Consider the following 20,057-nt stretch of genomic DNA (forward strand, 5'->3'; position numbering starts at 1 on the left):
TAGATCGCTGTAGGCCTCAACTTCCACACTTAACCTGTGTGTGTGTGTGTTGGATTGCGTCACGCCTAAGGAACTTTCTGGCTTTGAGATCTATTCTCTTATTTTTCTGCTGTTAGTGCACAGGAGGGTAGAATCCTATGGCTATGTAACTATGGGGACATGGGAGTGTCTCAGACTGTAGGAAATTTTTTTTCCCTCTTTGAGTCAGGGTTTCATGTAGCCCAGGCTGGCCTCAAATTTGCTATGTAGCTGAGAATGACTTTGGATTTCTGATCTTTCTGCTTCTACCTCCCAAGTGATGTGATTATAAGCATGTCCCACCGTACCTTTTTTTTATGGGGTATGGGTGTCAAACATAGGGCCTTGTGCATGCTAAGCAAGCCCTTCACCAACAAAGCTACAGCCACAGCCCTCCAGGGAAAACACAACAGGCCTTGCAGTCAAAGGCACGGTCCCAGTGTGTCCTTCTTGCCATGAGTGACATTACTTTTGTATGGCTCTAGAATCAGGCGGCGCTGAATTAAAAATCCTGTTGTCTCACTAGTGACAAGTTATTTTATCTCTTTGGGTTTCAATCTCTTTCCATGAAATAGACAGGTGTCAAGGATTGAATAAAAGTATGCAAAATCCTTCCGGTACAGGATTTAGAACCTTGAATATGCCTTTTTAGTTTTGCCTTTTTAGGACTCAGTGTTAATGATGTTTTGAAGCTGAGGGTGTTATCTCAGTGGGTAGAGCACTTGCCTAGCTTGTGTGAGGCTCTGGGTTCAATCCCTAGCATTGCATAAGCTGGATGAGATGGTGCATGCCTATAATCCCAGAGAAGTAGAGGCAGGAGCATCAGACTTCAAAGTCAGAGCATGGGGAGATGATTTCAATGCCTACAAACCATCTTAAAAAAAATCATGTTAGGTGCTGGTGGTGGTCGTGGTGGTGCATGCATTTAATCCCAGCACTCACAAGGCAGAGGCAGGGAGATCTCTATGAGTTCGAAGCCAGTCTGGTCTGCAGATCTACAGAGTGAGTTTCAGGACAGCCAGGGCTACACAGAGAAACCATGTTTTGAAACACACACACACACACACACACATACACACACACACACATCAAGTCCTTTGGAGGCAATGAGAACCATCCTGATGAGGGGCAGGAAGCACAGAGCTTAAACATTCTTCCAGGATGTCAGAGGAGGGCTGGTCCCCAGGCCCTTCTGTCACCAGGTTCTGGTCTGTACGATGCGAAGCACAACCCCCCCTCCCCCCCGCCCAGGCCTGGTATTGCCTGTTCTTTGCTCTAAACCTGCCTAAGCCAGCTGGTCCTAGTGTCTGTGGAAATGGGGAGGGGTGGTAGGATTGGGTAGGATTGCGGGGAAGCAGCTGTTGTACTTGGGGAACTGGGTGGACTGAGACCCATGTACGGAAGTCATCTGGTCATTGCAATTTGGACTTTTTTGGGGGGAGGGAATGAGAAGAAAATAGATTGCAGTCTGTTACAGACCCAGTGACTGCAAATCATTCTGAAAATTAGCTTTCTATGGGAAAATCTATATACTAATTAACTCCGTGGCCTCTCTAACGAGTTTAAGCACAATAAGGCCTCTGAAAATATCAAGGCATTTTGCAGCCGCCTTAAATTCTACCTAGGGAGACACGCTCAGAGCTCTGGGCTGCTCTCAGGCTCTAGGACAAAGGGGGAATCTTAAATGATCCAGAAGACGGGAGCTGCGACTTTTGTCTGTCACGGGCGGGGTGGCGGGGGGGGGGGAAGCACAGCAAGTTCCAGTCTGATCGGGATGGATGGTATCCCTCCCGCAGTGGCCTTGGTTGCCAGCCAGCCAATGCCAGGACTTACACTGGTCCAACTGGAGGTTCCCTCGAAGTAGACAGGGCCTTTCAGCAGGGAAGTGCTGACCGGATGTGGGGGCTTGTCTGGCCAGTAAAGCCATGTCACCATCCAGATTGCTCCTCCTGGGCAGTGCCTTCAGTGGACTTTGCCTAGCACTCTGGTAGAGTGCAGCCTAGGGAAAAAGCCGTTGACAGGGCACAGGGTGCATGTGTGTGCTCATCCCAGAGATTCATGTGAATAGTCGTGTGTGTGTGTGTGTGTATATGTGTGTGTGTGTGTGTGTGTGTGTGTGTATGCAGAGACGTATGTATGCATGTGAACACACACACCCCTGCATGTACCCCTACCCACAGCACTGAGGCTAAGAACAATATTTGCTATTTATATTTCCGTCAACCCATTGCTTGCAGTCAGCATGGTGTACTGATGGGGTAAACCTTAGTGTGTCATGCATTTGGGGACAAGGGTTCAAGACCCCTCTGCCTTTATCCCCTTGAGAAGATGCACCTGAGTGTCACTCATTGCCTCCATTCCTAGAGTGACAGCTCAGGCATGATTCTGAGCAGAGCTCTCTTACGGTCCCTCTGGGTTCTCCTGTCACTGTGAACTGACCTTAGTCTTGTTCCGAACAGGAGCCATCTCCTGGCCAAGGCATTCTGCAAGGATGACCTGTACAGTCAGTAGGAGAATGAAAGGGAGGGAGAGCAGAAAGAGCCAGGCATGAGGATACCCACAGCGGGGGAACCCACAGTGAGGAGCGTCTACAGTAGGGAATGCTCACGGTGGGGAGTCGGCCATGGTGGGGAATGTCCACAGTAGGGGCTGCCCAAAGTAGGGGACACTGCTCTTGCACTATGGTACTTGGGTTTTCAGTGTTCACTGTGTGCCTTGAACTAGTCAAGAGAACCCAACCTACCCTAGGATGCTTATCATGGTGAGTAGCAGGGTAGGGATTTGGGTAGAGTACATCTGTGTTGGTCTGGATGCGAAATGTCCCTCGTGGGCTTGTGTATTTCAACACTTGGTCCCCAGCTGGGAGTGAGGCTGGAGATGGAGCCGAGAGGAAGTGGGTCATAAAGGCAGGCGTGGAGGTGGAGCCTACCTCGTTCTGAGTCTGGATCCTGAGTGTGATGTGGCCAGCTTCCTTATACTGCTGATGCCATGTTTTTTCCCACGTGCTGACCTATACCCCCTTTAGTTGTGCATCCAAAGCAGCCCTTCTTCTCTGTAGCTGCTGCTTATCAGATATTTGGATTCAGCAATGAGATTTGCAAAGTCTGCTCCCTGCAGTAATTTAACCCCTGGGGTCCTGACAACATGGAGGGTTCAGCCACCTCATCTCCCTTTCTGTGACCTGTAAGGTGGCTGCCTCAGTATTGGCACTGCTGCTGCTTGAACTCTCTTGGCTCCAGGAGGGCATTGTGTGAGGCCTCCAGCTCCGGCTTGTCCATCACAGCCTGAGGCAGGGCCCGCAGGGAGGACTTGCTTCAGCATTGGAACAATGTGTGAGGAGGCCCAGGGTCTCTAATAAACAAACAACAATGAGAGAGAGAGAGAGAGAGAGAGAGACAGACAGACAGACAGACAGAGAGACAGAGAGACAGAACAAAACTGTAACAGCAAGAAGAGACCTAATAGTCTCATGGGCAGTGAACTGGATGATTTAAACAGTAAAGGAGAGCACAAAAGTTTGACATTTACTCCATCACAAAGCTTGGGAATGCAGGACATGTGTGCTGAACACTGCTCTGTAAAGACCTTGCAGTTCTTTGGAGTCTGCATACAGTTTACACAAACTCCCCCACCACACTGACATACATGTACATATGCACACACACACATGCATGCATGTACACAACCAGTCAAGACAGGCCTTCTGTTCTGTGACAGTGCAATCTCTTTCCATCAAGGTAGACAGTGAATTCAAAACAAAATTCCCTGAAGCCGAGCAATGAGCAGGAGCCACCTGATGTAGAACTGGGCCCATGAACTGTGGTGTGTGTGTGGCGTTTTCCTCTCCTTCCCCATAGAAAAATTGCTTAGGTTTTCCTTCCCTTCTTCCCTTCCTACCATTCCCACCTTTTCCTTTTCCTCCCCTTTTCTCCCACCCACCCTTCCCCTTCCCTTCCCATTTTCTCTCCCTTCCCACCACTTCCCTTCTCCTTTCCATCCTTTCTCTCCTCCCTTTCACGCCCCCTTCCTTCTTTCCTCTCTCTTTTCCAAATGTGTCAGACTGCTTCTAACTGCCTTGTAAAGCACAGCTCAAACTAGGTCAGCTCTACGGGTCCCACAGAAGGATGTGCCTGGGAACAGCGCTGTTCACGTGCCCAGATGACTGGGCTAGGCTCTGTGAAGGCCGGGAGGAGGGGAGGCCTGGGGCTGGAGGGATGCATGGGTCGGGTGTGTGTGTGAAGCTTTCTAGGAAAAAGAAGAGCTCTGTAGAGGTGCTGAGGTCAGCATGCGCTTTGGGGTGGGTAGAGGCTGAGGAAGGCTGCCCCGCCCTCTGTTTTGGGAAGCTCTGGTCTGTCTGGATTCCCTGTAGTAATCTGTTGTTGAAATGAGGCCACTGCTCTTCGGAGACCTTGGAAAGGGAAGGAAAGGGCGCTTTGACTCTTGGACAGGACTCGTTCCTAACTTGACAGGGATGGGCTCTCTCTTCTACTGGGTGTCTCCTGCCTTGGGCAGTTATGTACAATATGCTGGGTGCTCAGGACACACAAAATCTACCCAGACCTCTTGTCATTAGGAGGCCTGGAGAATTTTGTTGGATTTGTTAGTAAGTTAGGACTTCCCCGGTCTGACAGATTCCATAGCCAGGGAGCTGGATTTTCTTGTAGGCCTTGATTCTCAAGGTGTGAGAGATCACCCCACCAAAGCCCAAACCCCTAGAATGACTTAGGGAAGGCCAAGCACACTCTGAGACTGCTAAGACTGGGTCTGAGTCTTGTCCACTCAAAGCAGCTTCCGTGTGATGAATGGTCCTGGGTGGGCTGCCTTCCTCCCCGGTCTGGCCCTGTGGCCTAGGCAGCTGCTGCGTGGGTTCTGAACCTGGGAGTTGCTGACAGAGCAGAGGACGCTCTGAGCCAGGAGGTGTTGGGGTACACACCCGCAGTCCTGGCGTTCCAGAGACTGTCTGCAGCACAGAAAGAACAAGGGAAAGGGCTTCTTTTGAGGCAGCAAGGGTAACCAGCACAGTCTGTTTACTGAGTAAATGAATGTCCTGGTGACATTTGCTCTAGCTCCTCCATGGAACTCTACTATGACCGTGCTGATTAAGTTTTTTGTCGGCCTGGCACAAGCTAGGGTCATTTGAGAAGAGGGGACCTCATTTGGGAAAATGCCCCCATCAAGCTGGCCTATAGCCGAGCCTGTAAGGGATTTTCTTGATTAACAATTGATGTTAGAAGGTCCAGCCCACTGTGGGCAGTATCATCCTTGGATAGGTGGTTCTGGACGGTGTAAGAGTGAGTTATGGAAAGCAGGTCAGTGAGTAGCACTCCTCTATGGTCTCAGTTCCTGCCCCCAGGTTCCTGCTTGAGTTCCTGCCTTGGGCTTTCCCTCAGTGATGGACTCTGATCCAGACCTGTGAGCCAAATAGATCTCTCCTCCTCAAGCTGTTCGTGGCTGTGTCTTTATTACAGCAGTGGAGACCGAGACGGTGACTTGGAGCCTCAGTCTCCACATAGCCTGCTTCTCTGGGTGAGTCTGGTACATCCTGCCTAAGGCTCAGCATCTGTCCTCTCTCCCACCACGCTACTCAAAGCTGATGCCCAGGGTGTGCCCCGGAACTGTCTCCTAGTGCAGGCATTAGGACATTGTTTCTTTTTCTTTTCTTTTAAAAATTAATCTGGATTTATGTATATTTGGTGTTTAGCATACATGCATACGTGTGTGTGTGTATGTGTGTGTGTGTGTGTGTGTGTGTGAGTGAGTCAAATCCACTGGAATTTGAGTTACAGACCAGACAATTGTGAGCTGCTGTGTGGGTGCTGGGAATTGAACCAAGGTCCTCTGGAAGAGCAGGCAGTGCCCTTAACGGCTGAGCCAACTCTCCAGCCCCAGGACATTGTTTCTTATGTGATTCACCAGATTTTTTCTTTGTGGGCTAAGAGGGTTATAAGATCCCAGATCGCCCTTTTGTATTGGAGGGTCCAGCCTTCCTAGCGGTCTGGGAATGCTGTAAGATGTCTGAGTGAAGCCTGACATCAGGTAGGACCAGCATGGCATAAGCATTGTCCCAGCAAGTAGATGGTGATGTGCCCCGAGCCACAGTAAGCAGCGGCTGCTCACGTTGTTTCCGTGTCTGGGTACTGTGGAGGAGTCAGATGCCTGGGGCCTTAGCTTTCCTTATCTATGAAATGGGAACAGTATTTGTTACCTCAGAGAGCTATTTGGCAATGATTCAATGAGTTGGTATGCTCGGGGTGCTAAGAAGGGACTTAGAGAGTGCACATCGTCTGTGGCCCAGATCTAGTGCTCAGCGTTTCACTGGAGCATCTCCCAGAATCTTCGCACAAAGCCCATGGTGCCCTGGGTGAAGGCCACAGAGACCTCAAGGGATGGCACACCTCAGAACAAAGGCAGCCCCCGCGCAGTGGAGCGAGAGGCGTCACAGTCCCCTCTGCCTCTGGAGTCTACCTCACCAAACCCTTAATCAGGGACCCTACCTGGCAGCAGCCCACCTCCCCTCAACCCCAACCTCCCTTACCCAAGTGAGTCCCACTGTAGCTGACTGACACAGCAAAGGCCAGTGACCCGGAAGCCACCTGTCAGGGTCTGGGGCTGCCGGGGTGCAGGCCTACCTGAGCTCTGCATAGGCCCAGGCTGGAGTTCAGGAGTAGAGCGGCCCCTCCCTGCAGCAACAGCACTTCTTTTAAGTCAAATGTTGCCTGGAAGTCATTGCTTCAGCAATTACCTCTGAAACCCATTGTTTCCTCAGCCCCATTAACATGTCAGATCCTGGCAGCAGCTGACGGGGCAAACACCCCTCCGAGGGCTGCAATTCAATTTAAGGATCACCTCCCCTGCACAGACAGCGGAGGGGCCGGCCCATCTCCAGATTTCACCAAATCGAGGAGAGAGTCTCAGGGCGCAGTTTGATCATGCTGCTTCCTAAATTAAAAACAAAATTGTAAGTGTTAAACATCTTTAACAAGTCATTAAGCCCCAGCCATAATCCAGAAAAAGTCCCTTAATGAGTAATGACATATGTTGTGAGCGCAGTTATCTCCTAATGTTGGATGCTGAGACGGTGTGATGAAATGGCACGGTGCTCAGAAGGGATGGATCACCACTAATGGCAGGATAATTTGAGGCTGTTGGGCTGAGGACCCTGGAGGGCTAGGAAGCCAACCTGAAGCCTGGCAGCTGGGCTCTCTGTCCTGGCCAGCGTGGTCCTCAGTCTCCCCTACTGTTCTAGCGCTCCCCCACCCCCAGACTCCTCTCTACGCAGGAGGATGCTCTGCCTACAAACACAGGCTCAGCTCTGCTCCTGGCTGTGACAGAGATGGATCTTCGAGGTCCTAGAGACAGAAGTAGCCCCCGGTCACTATCCTGAGGTGGCGGAGCTGTCCAAGCTCCCCTAGTTCCCAGGCCTATGCATAGCTCAGGTGAGCCTGCGCCCTGGGGCCCCAGATGCTGACAGGTGGCTTCCTGGTCACTGGCCTTTGTTGTTATCTACAGTGGGACTCGCTGGGGTAAAGGAGGTTGGGGCCGCTTCCAGAAAAGGGGCTTGAATACATGCTTCCCAAATGCCCCTAGTTCCAGTCCTGGCTCCTGGACTCTTTCAGGAGACAGGCATTCCCTCCCAGGGGACTGTCTTGTTCCTATGTCCACACTGACCACTCTGAATGCTGTCCACACCTCCCTTGGCTCAGGAGCACCTTCCACATCCCTGTCTGCCATGTGAGGCCTTTATCTGCTGACCTTGGTCTCCTGAGTCCCCTAACCCGGGGTCAGAGTCCACTTGCAGGGTGAGGAACAGCCCCCAGAAAATAGAGCCTACTTTTCCAACTTGGACATCTGCAACCTCAGTCCCACATGGTCCCTGGGCTGCTGCTCACTGTTGGATGCCCTCCTCCTTGCTGGCTCTTGCTTTGGGCGTGGCTCTTTACCCACACTGCTCAGGGGCAGAAGGGCAGGAGCACGCCTGCCAGCTGGACTCCCAGAGAATCAAGAAGTGGATTCTGAGACAAAGCACTCCTGAAGGCTGTGGGTGGGTTGGAACAATAAAGGAAGGGGAGGAGGGGGGCAAGAAAGGGGAGAAGGCCTGCTGGTCAGTAGGTGATTCCATCTGGGGTGGAAGCTAACATAAGTTACACGGCCAGGTAAGGCTTGTTTGAGGCAAGCTGCCGTGGGAACATAGGGAGCAAAATTCCCCTAACCCACGTTCCCTTCTGTAAAAAATAAAATAAAAAAAAAAATCAAACTTTTTTTTTCTTGATAGTTCCAGATTTTGAGAAAGAGTTTCTCTGTGTAGCCCTGGCTGTCCTAGAACTCACTCTGTAGACCACCAGGCTTGAACTAGATACATAGGTCAGGCTGGTCTCAAATGTGCAGCAGTGTTCTGTGTCAGTCTCCTGAATCCTGGGTTTGCAGGTGTATGCTGCCATAAAAATTATTTCATTGAACTTTGTCCCCCATGCCCACCCCTTCACTGATTCCCTCCCTCCCAGATAGTCACTCCCTTTTTCTTCACACGCGTGCACACACACACACACACACACACACACCACACTGGTTTCACATATGATAGAAAACATACAGTATGTGTTTCTTTCTTGACCTGTTTATCATTCATTCATTCATTCATTCATTCATTCATTCATTCATTGATTCATTCATTCATTCATATATTTAACGCATACCAATGGTCATACTTTGCTCTTTTATCATTCACTATCTGCCCCACAATGGCTGAGAACGTTACACAGGCTTTGCGTTTAAAGCCCAGCCAGGAAGTGACACAGATACTGCTTTTAGAGGGGGAAGCCAAGGCTTGAAGATGTCCGGAATGTGCTTCCTTGTCTGAGGTCACGTGACCGGAGAGCAGAGTCAGGAGATGAGTTCACACTTCGCAGGCACCGGGCTACTGGCTCTTGAAGAAAATGAAGAATGCGAGTGTATGTTCCCTCCCCCCAAAGCCTTGCTGATACTAATGCACTGGTTCTCAAGCTCAGATCACTGTGTGTGAACGGATGCATGTGTATGTGTGGACGCATGTAAGCGTGGGTTCACGTGGAGGCTGGTTCAGTGGTTGTCAAGTCAAAGCTGCCTTGAGGCAGGGTCTATCACTGAACCTGGGGTACCTTTGCTCTCTGCCTCCTACTCGGGCGTACAGTGTAGGCCACAGCACCCAGCTTTTGCATGGCGGTTTGGAAGCGAAGCTCAGGTCCTCGTGCTTGTGTGGGAGGCACCTTATGACCCGAGTCCAGTCTTCCCAAGTAATTTTAAAATTCATCGGAGTAATCGTCCCCACGGAATGTCAGAACTGGAAGGAAGCTAAGAGAGCTAGCTCCTGCCTGGTCCCTGTCCTTAACAGAGGAGAGAGCTGTGTGACGTCCTGAGCAGGTGAGCGGAGCCGCTACAAGAAGTTGGGACTGCCGAGACACAGCAGGGACCAGGGCCTCCTGCCTCACAACGGGGCTGTGTGCGTGTGAGCACAGCGAAAGTCCTCCCCGTGCAGTTTGCTTCAAAACAACAGAGCACCATCGCAGGGGAGGATCAATTCCTGTCAGTGCGTTCCTGGGACTTCCTGCGGGGCCCTCTCAATGGATGCCAAAGGGGAGCAGCAGTGCCCAGCAGTAGCTGGAGGCCAGTGGCTACAGGGCCATGGGAAGCCTGGAGAGAGCAGAGCCTGCCTCAGTCCATGGCTGGTTCTGGATTCTGCCAGAACTGTCTACCTTCACCCTGCTCCCGCATCTTATCACTTGGCTGGGTTCTAAGTTTGAATCATATCCTTGACCCTCCCGACTCAGAGACTCTCCTTTTGAACCTGTTTGTCTGAATGTAAAGTGTGATGGGCCAGGGAGCTATTACAGTTTGAGTGTGAAATGTGTTTGCAACTCCTGGTCCTCAAATAATGGGATATGGAACCTTTTGGACATTACTAGCCAGCAGGGAGAAGGCTGTATGGCCATGGCTTCAGATGTATAGCTCAGCCTGGTCCCAGTCTGAGCCCTGGGCTCCTGTTTAGTGTCATTAACAATTTGTGCTGAGCACTCAGGGAGGCAGAGGCAGGTAGATCTCTGTGAGTTCGAGGCCAGCCTGGTCTACAGAGTTGAGTTCAGGACAGCCAAGGCTACACAGAGAAACCCTGTCTCAAACGTGTTGAAAGCTCCCTTTGTACTATGCACCCACACACCCCCATCCCGCCCCTTGCCTCCCTCTGAACCGTGCCCTCTCTCCCATACCATGCCACCCCATGTCAGGCCTTCCCCTCATAACATGCCATGCCCTCTCCACATTACTATGCCATACCTCCCGCGTCATGCCTCCCGCCGCCAATACCATGCCCAACATGCCCTCCCATAAATGTGGAGCTGAATCCTCCTAAGCCTGGAGCCAAAAGAAATCCTTTTATAAGTTGCTTTTAAAAGGCATTTTGCCACAGTGACTACAAAAGTAACTAATATAGGCTCTATAGGGTACACATCTTTGATTCTCTGGGCTGCTTTTTATTTCATCTTTATCCTTTTTTTTCATCCATCTCCCTTAGAGACACAGAGCATCCCCAGGCTCCAGATCCAGATGGAAAATGCCACCTAGATGTCTACCAGAGGAGAGTGAGGGGCTAGACGGCTGGGATGATGCAGGCTTTGCTTAGATGCTGATGTTCACAACCCGCTGGCCACAGGGTAGGAGGGCCAAGAAAGCCCCCTTTGTTCCGGGCAGACAGTGCAAAGCCTCGTTGCCATAGCAGCCACTGCCACTTCCTGCACTCGTCCAGGACAGCAGCTCAGCTGGGTCTGGGTTCAGCCCCTGAGAAGCCGGCAGCAGAGGTCAGCCTTGGATGTGGGGGTCTGAGTCACTGAGACCCCAGAGAGGAACAGAAGTTGACAGTCATCAGGGCTGCCTTCCTGTGTCCTCATCTGAAGCTGAGCTAGGGGCCAGCCAGGGACAGGGGATCCGGCCGGGCCAGGCTCTGGAGACCCAGCTGCTAAAAACAAAGATGCTAGCTGTTTGTATCTTTTGTAATCGAGATGGCAGAGGGGCCTGAACTTGGGAGGACCCTGGAGGAAGTGGGAGAGAGGATTCCCTTTTGAGAATGAAAAATTAGAGCATCAATAGCGCCAACGACAGTGCTGGCTGAGAGGAACCCCTCCATACACAGTGGTTAATTTATAGTATTATTAGGTCCAACTTGACAAAAACATCAAGTTTGTAAGTCAGAATTGGCCATTTTCTCCAGTTAAATGTTACATCTGAATGTCATGTTCTTTTGTTGGGGCACTGTGGTATGGACAGGAGAAATCTTGGAAGTCATGCAGTTTGGATCCAAACCTAGTCCCACCACTTGCTCTCTGAGTGACCTTGGCTTGTCCCTGTCTGGACATCCATCTCTCCTTCAGTGAAAAATAGGGCTATGAAAACATGGGATGGATTATATGAACCACCTCAGGTGAGAGAAAAATTCCAGTTTCCAGGTTGGTGCTGTGTTAATTTTTTTTTGGGGTGGGGGGTAGGGGGGGCAGGGTTTCCCTGTGTTGCCTTGGCTGTCCTGGACTCACTTTGTAGACCACGGCACCTGGCAATTGCCATGTAAATCTTATGAGGTGGATGAGCCTGGTGGGGTGGAGAAATGTGGCCAGTGTTTCCCTAGAGTCCTGCAGACTGCCCACCTCTCACCCTCGCTAGGATGGAAGCTCAGCAGAGTGACTGAGAACAGCTGCCAGTCCTCAGCAGGTCCCTGTCCTGCCTGGCCCAGCTTAGCCCTCCACTCGGATGGAAGTCCGTTTGTCTGTCAGCTAATCGGTCAGCTGCTCAGCCTGACACGACTGCCCCATCAGTCCTCCTAATTACTCATCTTTTGGCTTCCCTTTTCCCCTTCCCTGTCTGTCATAAGCCCAGACTCTGAGCAATGCTGGGACTGCATTAAGATGAACCGGAACTCCTGTTTCTGAAATCAGGTTTATCGATTTGGTTCATTTTTTTATTTTTAAAGTTGGGGTCTCACTATGCAGCCCTGGCTGGCTCCAGGCTCACAGAGATCCATCTGCTCTGCCTCCTGAGTGCTGGGATGGAAGGTGTGCACCACCGCACCTGGCCTTCATTCACCTTTTCACAGACACAGTTGGATGAATGGTGACACCCTCACGTAGGTACACACTCATCCACTGGAATGAGCTGGAAGATGGATGGCATTACCCAGAATCGCTTGGCTCCTTGTAGTCAACCATATTCCTTAGCTTCCTGGTGGCTACTGACTTCTCCCTTACAGTTTTACTTTTTCACAGATGAAGAGGAACTGAACCTAACAGTGTGAACTGAACCTAACTTCTGGGGTCAGGCTCTTTTCACTGGGGTTGTGCATTCCAGATTCACCCTTGGAGTGTCTTTGGAGGGTTTTCCTTGCTGAGTAAAATTCCATTGTTTGGATGTACTATTTACCCACTGAGGGACATTGGGCGGTTTCCATCTTTTAGCACTTTAAGTTTTGAATGAGTAAAGTGTCTGTAGATGTATGCAGGTTTTTGTATGATCGTATGTTCTTTTCCTTCTTTTCTTTTCTTTTCTTTTCTTTTCTTTTCTTTTCTTTTCTTTTCTTTTCTTTTCTTTTCTTTTCTTTTCTTTTCTTTTCTTTTCTTTTTCTGAGTAAATACCTAACAATGAGATTTCTGGTTAGTAAGGCAAGTTATGTTTTCTTTTTCTATTCCTTTCTTTGTTTCTTTCTTTCTTTGTTTTGGTTTTGTTTCTGTTTTTTTGTTTGTTTGTTTGTTTGTTCATTTTGAGACAGGGTTTCTCTGTGTAAGAGTCCTCACTGTCCTGAATTTGTAGATCAGGCTGGCTTTGAACTCACAGAGAGCCGCCTGCCTCTGCCTCCCAAGTGCTGGGATTAAAGGCGTGTACTACCACACCTGGCAAGTTTTGTTTTCTTGCTATTTTATTTTTTATTATTTTTAAAATTGTGTGTGTGTGTGTGTGTGTGTGTGTGTTTGTGTTTGTGCTTATGCGTGCAGGTACCCACAGTGGCCAGAAGAGGGCATCAGGTCCCCAGGAGCTGGAGTTGGAGAAGCTTGTGAGCGTCTGACATGGGTGCTAGGAACTGAATCAAGGTTCTCGACAGGAGCTGAAGGAACTCTTCACCGCTGAGCCAGTCCCACATAGGCAAGTTGTATTTAACCTATAAGAAAGCGCCAAATTGTTTTCCAAAGTCGCTGTCCCAACTGCGTTTCCATGGCAATGTGTGAGAGTCTCAGTTGTGTTTTTGTCAGTGCTTGGTACTACATGTTTCATCAGTTTTTCTATTTTTAGCCATCTCAATGAGTATGTCATAGTTTTAATTTACATTCCCCTAATGATTAATAATGTTGGACTCTTTTAATGAAGTAATATTTTTCCACCCACATATCCTCTTTGGTGAAGTTTCTGTTCAAAATTTTGCTTGCTTTTAATTTGGGTCATGTTTTCTTATTATTGTGTCTTAAGTTCTTTATATATTCTTTAACAAACACATGGTTTGCAAATATTTCTCTCAGTCTGTGGCTTACCTTATAACCCTCCAACAGTGTCCCTTAGACAGTAAAAGGTTTTTAACTTTGTTGATGTCTAATTTATTAATTTTTTTATGAATCATTAGTGTTCTTGGTATAAGTCAATTTCTTTTTGTTTCTTTCCTCCCCTTTTCCCTTCCCCCTTCCCTCCTTCCCTCCCTCTTGCCTTCCTTCCACATCCTCTTCTTCCTTCTTTTTTGGATTATAGATATATAATTGTTGGAAGGACTGTTTTATCACTCTATTGCCTTTGTACCTTTGCTGCAAATCAATTACATATGTTGGATCCTGTTGCTGGACATTGTTCTTTTTTGTTGAATACTGTATATTCTGCCTATTCTTTTTTTTTTATGATTTATTATGTGTATAGTGTTTGACCTTCATGTACACATGCAGACCAGAAGAGGTCACCAGATACCATAATAGATGGTTGTGAGCCACCGTGTGGTTGCTGGGAATTGAACTCAAGACCTTTGTAAGAACAGCCAGTGCTCTTAACCTCTGAGCCATCTCTCCAGCCCTGCCTATTCTTTACCAACACCACCCGTTAGGATTAGGTTAGCTTTGTAGAAAATCTTATCCTTAGTTAGTGTGAACTCTCCAAATTTGTTGCTTTTTCAAAATTGCTACTTTGTTTCTACATATGAAGTTTAGAATCAGTCCTTTGAGTTCTACTATTTTTAAATCCTGCTGTGATTTCCATAGTGATTTGAATCTGCAGATCAGATTCTGGAACATTGATTGGTGTCTGTTAGACCATCTCTTTCTATTTAGGTGGCTTCTACCCAAATTATTCTTATAAGTTTTTATATTTTTTAAAATATAGACATTCCATTTGTTTTGATAGATTTATAACATTATACATTATTAAAACAATATACTTCAAGTTTTGAGGGTGGTGTTGTAAATGGTACCTTCAAATTTTTAATTTTTAATTGCTCATTGCTGGCCTACAGGCCAATACTTTTTTTTTTTTTTGCATATGATTTTGTATACTATGATCTTGCTATTTGTTCTAGTACCTTTTACACAGTTTCTTTGCAATTTGTGTGATTTTTTTTTCTATGTAGACCATTGTGACATCCACCTATAGAGACAAGTTTATTTTTTCCTTTTTTTTCTGCATGCGATTTACTGATTTTTTTTTCTTGCCTTATTACACTGGCTAGCATTTCTAATTAGGCGCCGCATAATGCAAGCTGCTTTTTGATGCTTCTCTTGCTTGCACTCATCTGCTTACTGACGTTTCTGCTCTTGTCCTTATGATCCTCCCTGCACAGACCGTATGAAGAAATCTCTGTAGATCAATTATCACAGAACTCAGGCTTCTCATCACAGCCCACAGAACTCTACAGTAGGCTACGCTGCTCTTCTATCTGCCTCCTTCCCCTCACTTGTCGCACCTCAACTACTGGATCATTTCCTGGTCGTTCTTAAACATGCAGAACACACCCCAAGTTTGGGACTTTCACCCTTGATTTTCCTTTAAGCACTCAGTTCTCTTGTGAGTTCTGGTTTTTACTTTCAGTGCGTCCTCTTTCAGGAGGCCTTCTCTGGTCCTCTGAGCTAATACAGTCCTCTGCACTCATTATCCTAAACCATTCTTTCTATTTTCTCTCTCGTAGCACTTATTGATGCCTAAAAAGATCTCTTTACTTATGTGTTTATTTTTATTTCTGTCTGTGTTATGCACTAGATTAACGCCTAGCCAAATAAAAACCTAGATTTGGCTTGGAGCAGCTCTGTTAAAAATACTTCCTTTACTACATACTCAGAGTGGACATGGCGATGACTCTGGCCAAGGAGATATAAATGGAAATTGCTGGGTGAGGCATCTATGAAGGCTAATTAAAGAGAAAAGCCATCTGGGACGTGCCTTCTGCTCTTTGTCCTTCTTTGTGTCTGGAATGAGATGGCTGCTTCCTTGAGATTATGGGCATCCATTGACTCTTGCCACAGAAATGCTGCAAAACAAACCGCCCCAAACGCTGTGCACCAGGAATTTCCCAGTTGGCTGCAATTCAGCGGTCTCGCCTGGGCCCGGCTGTTTAGCTCTGCTTTGTGTTAATGGCAGCTGGGGCCTCACTGCTCATGTCTCATCCTCCCTCGGGGCATGCTCTTCTACTGGCGGCAGTGGTGATATGCCATGCCTCCTAAAGCCGGGACTTAGACCAGCACACGGACACTGTTGGCCTCAGGCTGCTAAAACCAAACTGAAGAGGCAAAGACACATTCCCTCCCCCAGCCGGGAAAACTGCAGAGACCCATGCTAGAGAAGAAGGGCTCTGAGCAGGTGAGCGTTTGTCAGCTTTCATTTGCAGTGGCCAAACTCCTGAGAAAATCAATTTAAAGGAGAAAGGGTTTATTTTGACTCACAGGTTTAGAGGTGTCAGTGCATGGTCCTCTGGAAGTACCTGGCAGCTCAGAGCTGTTTATGTCATCCTTGGAAAAGAAGTACAGAGGGAGAGGTAGAGAGGCAAATACAGAGACAGAGGGAGAGATAGGTAGATAGATAGACAGACAGACAGACGGATGGTTGGAGACTCAATGCTCCCCTCTTGAAGAGCATTCCCCCAGTGATTTCTTCCCCTGACCAGGGCCCACCTCTGAATGCTTCTGCCCTTTTCAGCACAGCTAACAGTTGGGGTCCAAGCCTTTCCCACATGACCTTTCAGTGACATTGCAGATCTAAAACGTCATAGTTCAGTTTACTGTGATGGCTGGGAAAGTGCCTCCAAACATGGCCAGGAGGCCAGGGAGCTTGTGGGAAAGCGACTGTGGTTAGAGTTCCACAGCGTGCCACCGAGGATTGTTTCTAGAGTTCCACGGCATGCAAGCTAAAGAGAGTTTCTAGGTTTCTCAAAGAGGTTAAGGATGGGAAGGAGCAGAAGGAATTAGGACTTGGAGTCTCGGTGAGGTCAAAGAAGTAAGACCGTGGGCAGAGTGCTAAAAAGTTTTTACCGAGCAGGGCTTGGTGGCGCACGCCTTTAGTCCCAGCAGGTGGATCTCTGTGAGTTCTAGGCTAGCCTGTTCTACAAAGTGAGTCCAGGAGAGCCAAGGCTACACAGAGAAACCCTGTCTTGAAGAAACAAAAAGAGCGAAACAAAAGAAAAAGAAGTTTTGACAGGAGAGAGAGCACTTTTGAAATGGGGCGGATTTTGGAGGTGGTCCTTACAAAGCTTCAGGTGTTGGAGACTGAAGGTTAGATGCTGGGCTTCTCCTAGCATCCTTCAGGCCCCGCCCTCTACCCTAAACCTTCCAACCTGGGGCAGGGGCTTCCTCTGCCCTTCACCATATAATCCAGACATTTGACTCCCCTCTTTCTTCTCTAGCTCACCTCTCTCTTTCTGCATCTCTCCTGCTTCTCTTCTTCTCCTCTCTTTCTGCTCCAGCCTTTCTTTCCCCTCTCTCTCTGCCCTCCCCTGCATGGAGACCTAGAGAGGATCCAAATAAACCTGCATTCATATGCTTTAACTTGTTTTGCTTTTAGCTCATATTGCCGCTGCAATAAGGCTTATCATTAGGGAAGCTGCGAAGGGAAATGTTGGTGATGGGATAATTCTCCATATGGACTCTTAAGACATAGAATTGGAAAGACTGGGGTTGCAAGAACTCCGGTGGCCCCCAAGGGCCCAGAAACAAGCCAGGGCAGCGAGGTCCAATGGCAAGGAACCTCCAGGAGCCTGAGGTTTCAGAAGGAAGAGAGACAAAGATGGCCGAGTTCATACCTATAGTTCATGGTGGTCTTTGAGACTTAGCTCATTTGATGAGCTAATCCTTCCTTCTATAACCCCTGGCATGAGAGCATTTCACTGTTCCCTTCTGTAGACCCCACTTTTCCACTGCTCACCTCTCTTATTGAGTGACCTGCCATCCACTGACCCAAACCAGAACTCTAGGCCTGGTCCCAGAGTTTGCCCATTCCCTCTTCCCATCCCAACTCCTATTAATTTTATACCACAAATGTTTCCAAGCATTCCCTGCTGGGGCTCAGGGGAAAATACCTCAAAATAAAATCTCAAAAGCTGCTTCAAGAGAAAATTTCTAGCCAAAATTCTGCTGCCTGTCTCTCACAGTCCTTTGGCCCTCATGCAAAGCGCTAACACTGAACAGGGCTCAGGCAGTTAAGCGCTTGCTGTTCAAGCATGAACACACTAGACCCCTGGCACCCATGTAAAGAAAGCTGGGTTTGGTGGTATGCACCTGTAACCACAGCTCTGAGGAAGCAGGTGCTGAAGTTGCAACCAGTCTAAGCCAAACTGACGAGTTCCAGGTTCAGTGTGAGGCCCTCAAAGATGGAAATGGAGAGCGATAAAGAAAGGTACTTGCTATCAATTTCTGGTACACACACACACACACACACACACACACACACACACACTTATAATTTCTCTTCTGCAAGGTTGTGTGTGTGTGCCCCCAAAGCCAAGCATAAAAAATGTTTTTCTAATTCCTGCCCACCTTTATACATAAGAGCTGGCCGGGAGGAAATTAATTCCTTTATTTTCAAACAGCTCTGCCCCATACCGAGGAAGAAGGAATGTTCCAACGGAGGAGGCCAGAAGGGCCTCTTCAAACCTGCTGAGCACCCCTGAAGCCCTGACCCACAGTTTTCATGGAGGCGCATCCCTCTTCTTTGCTGCTAGGCATAAACAAGGCTTTTTGGGTCTTCCTTCAGGAAAGCTCTGTGTCACATCAGCCTGCGAGCAAATAAGTTTGTGATGCTTCTCTATTATTTGGTGTTTTGCTCTGGGGTGCTGGTCATGACCTTTATGGTGGACAGGAAGAGGACCTTTTTCTTTCCCCTCTTTACCTTCTCTTTTGTACCCCCATTTTAGGCTCACCCCGCCCTTCAGTCCTCATTCTTCTAAGCGCACACCTGCCTCCTGTTTCTCCCCACGAAATCCATTATCTAACACCTCAGGGAACCACTCCGATGTTGGCGGAATCCAAAATCACGCTCCGGAGAAGCCAATCCCAGACATACCTGCTTTGTCTCTCGGATGCATGAATACGAAAACGGATTCCTGAAACCAGCAGGGTGGCTGGTGGGGGAATGGGCACCAGGGATAAAACTCAGGTATCCTCAGGAGGTGTGGGTCCCCCAAGGGGAGCTCAGGCTTGTCCCGCTCTGAGGGGAGGGTTAACTCAGTGGGGTCTTGATGGTACATGGGGGGATTGCAATGCCCTGGCATGGCTCCCTGCCTCGGGTGTTCCCCGGGGTATGGCAGAATGAATTTGGGAGTGATGCCGACTGGGAGCGGATGCTGAGTGAGGGGTCTGGGGGAGGGGAGGCCAGATGGCAGGGGGGTGTCGAGAATGGTGAGGGGGGCTTGGCAGCAGCTGGGAGGAATCAATGCCTTTTCCCTCTCTGTGTTTGCATGTGTTGCTATCCCTTCTCAGATGAAAGAAATTCAAATCGTTATTGATTCTCGCTGAGGGGGGAATGTGGGGATCTGGCTTGGCTCCCTCACAGCTGCACCTAGGCCCTGCCCAGCCTCATTCCCACAGCAAGCTTTTCTGTCTGCTGCAATCCCAGCTTCTGCTGCTATTGACACTTCTGTCCTTACTCTGGGTTCTGGCTCCAGCTTGGTCCCAGTCCCTATGCACACAGCCACCCTACTCTTTGGCTTGGAGAAGCCAAGGGCCCAGTTCAAAATATTCCCTTCCCGACCCACCCTTTCCTTTAGAGATGCCAAACACCTTTTCCCTTAGCCCCAGGAGACTAGTCAGACCAGGGGGTAGCAAACCGTGGGGCCTGTGGGTCAGTTCCAGCTCACAGCTCTCCACCCCTCTCTTTGCCTCTCCCCTACCATGCTAAATATTTTTTGTATTTGCAAGAAAAAACAAAGAGGAGTCCGGGACCGAGACATGAAACACAGTCTCATGAGTCTAATATTTCTTATTAGACTCTTGGCTACCAAATGCCTGACGCAGCCTGTTTTTCAGCCTCGGCTTTCGTGGTGTGCTGCCTCACTCACCACCATCCTGAAGAGGATCTGTAATCTCTGCCTCCTGGGGTCAGAAAGCAGGCCCCTCCTCCAGGCAGAGCCCAAGATTTCTTCGGCCCCAATGTTCCATCCTCTATCCTTTTTGCTCTTTGAATAGGGACACAAAATATGCCTTGACTGTCGGGGTGACTGGAGAGTAGCCGGGTAACTGTTCTAGGGAGCAGTGACCCTAGCTCATGGTCCAGCTGCTGTGCGTACATCTGGGCACTGCACCCACAGCTCACACAGCTCCTGACCTGGCTGTTACTGTAATGCTGCACTTCAGTTTTGTTGGCCAGGGCTGCAGAGCTCTGTTGGTTGCTCCCAAGGCCCTCGGGGATGGGCAGTCAGTCCTAACCTCTCTTTCCCAGGCTGTCATCTTTGTTGAGTGACCTTGGGGCTGCTATCAAACCCTTCTACACCCCAGATTACCTGGCTTTGAAATGGGCTGAGTGCAGTTAGCCATGAGCGCTGTTTCAAATGCTTAATGTAACATCATTTATGTGTTTAG

This window comes from Meriones unguiculatus, chromosome 3, assembly GCF_030254825.1.
Source record: "Meriones unguiculatus strain TT.TT164.6M chromosome 3, Bangor_MerUng_6.1, whole genome shotgun sequence".
Taxonomy (NCBI): Eukaryota; Metazoa; Chordata; class Mammalia; order Rodentia; family Muridae; genus Meriones; species Meriones unguiculatus.